Source organism: Galeopterus variegatus, unplaced genomic scaffold (genome assembly GCF_000696425.1).
Source record: "Galeopterus variegatus unplaced genomic scaffold, G_variegatus-3.0.2 Scaffold1583, whole genome shotgun sequence".
Lineage (NCBI taxonomy): Eukaryota > Metazoa > Chordata > Mammalia > Dermoptera > Cynocephalidae > Galeopterus > Galeopterus variegatus.
Genome location: NW_007727694.1, coordinates 309,864 through 311,971, shown reverse-complemented (window position 1 = coordinate 311,971; position 2,108 = coordinate 309,864).

Below are 2,108 nucleotides of genomic sequence, written 5' to 3'. Positions count from 1 at the left end.
TTCTTCAACAACATGTGTGTGTGGCCAGATTTTCTTCATGTCTTCCACAAAAATAATCTATTGCAACAGATCAAATGCAGAAGCAGATATAAGAATCCAGCCATCTTCTAAGTCAGAACATTAAAGAGATTTGTAAAAATATAAAACAAACATTATTCTCACTACTTTTGACAATATGGTTATTTTTCATACAGATGTCTTATGTTAACATGTAATGTGTTTATTATTGTTATATTTAAATTAATGAGTACATATTTTTTTAAAATTCTCACTTTAAATTTCTAATATGGTGAATACTGATAGATATAACCCACATATACAGAAATTCTTTGGGTTCTTCAACAGTTTTTAAAAGTGTAAAGGGGTATTTAATAGTTTCACAGTTTCNGATCATGATCTACAAATAATTTCATAAATTTATAGTAAAAGAACAAGAATCAAATATGTCAAACTATTAGCTGTAGTTAAATATGAGTGATGTCTTACTGATTATATTTTCTTCTTTGTGGTTTAAAAAAATTTTTTTAGTTTTATATAATGCAAATGTATTATTTTGCATTTATAAATTATCTAAAATATTTTTAAGATAAGTTCCATCTTTATATGCTTGGTCCTTGAGAAGAAAATCCTGCCTGTATTCTTTACCTCTGTCTATACCTCTCTATAGTGTAATAGCAGTTATCTTACATACTTTTGAAATTATCTCTCTGTGTCAATTTCACCAACACAACTTTACTGTTAAGTTCTTTTAAGGTAGGGGCAATACCACTTTTTTCAAAAACATGGTATTTAGTATGAAATAGGAGCTCAGTTTTCTTTTTTTGTTTTTTGTTTTTGTATTTATTCAACTTTGATGTTTCTGAATAACGAGCAGCAGTTCTCAAAGTGTGGTCTGTGGACCCATAGATGTCACTAAGACACTTTCAAGCATTCCATGAGAGTAAATTATTTTCATAATAATACAAAGGCTACAGCTTTAGCATTGGCCTTTTCCACTGTGGTCACAGTTGCTCTGACTGTACAAAACAGTAGTGGATGAAATACACCTTAGCACAAATGAAGACAGTGACCCTGAATTGTACTTATGGTCATTTTATTCTTCATTGCTACACACTAATAGTTAAAAAAAAAAAAAGTGCCAGTTTCACTTAAGGATGTTTTTGATGAAACAGTAAAAAGTACTAATTGCATTAAATCATGCCTCTTGAATACACAACTTTTTAATATTTTGTGTGACAAAATGGGATGTTTGCAAAAAGAACTGCTGTTGCATTAGTAAAAGATACATTTCAAGTGCAAGGTAGACCAATGAACTTTAGTGTCACAGACTATACAACGTTCATTGATCTGCTANAGTGCAAGGTAGACCAATGAACTTTAGTGTCACAGACTATACAACGTTCATTGATCTGCTAGTTTCAGATTTGCATTGCAACTAACCTTCAGGAAACTACTGCTTGTCAAACTTTGATATAATATCAAAGAACATGCATAATTATCTTAAAAGCCTATTAAAATACTTTTCTTCTTCAACAACATGTGTGTGTGGCCAGATTTTCTTCATGTCTTCCACAAAAATAATCTATNAGTTTTTTTCATATTTGAAAATGTTACAGTTTCTTTCTTACAAAAATATCTTGTCTGTCTTTTCAATGGGAACTTGAGAGAGGGGTGGAAGACGTGCTTGGTACGTGTCTTAAACTGGGTGAGCATAATAACTTTCCTTATATTAAACTTGGCTTTATAAGGCAAGAATCTGAGAACTCTTTTTACACTTTTCCCAGTGACTCCACTTTGGGAAGAAATCCTGAGGTAAATAAGCCAACATGCAGAAACAGATTTATGTTTATTTCAAATTAGAAGAACATCACATAATACCAAAAATCCAATGTAGGAGAATGGTTAAGTGAATTATGACTTATCCGTTTGATAACATATGATATCATTAAAAAAAGTGTCTGAGGTTTGTTCAAGTTACATGAAAAATATTTATGATGTAATGTTGAGTAAAAAACTTTATGCAAAACTGCTTGTATATTAATAAGATGATCATGATCTACAAATAATTTCATAAATTTATAGTAAAAGAACAAGAATCAAATATGTCA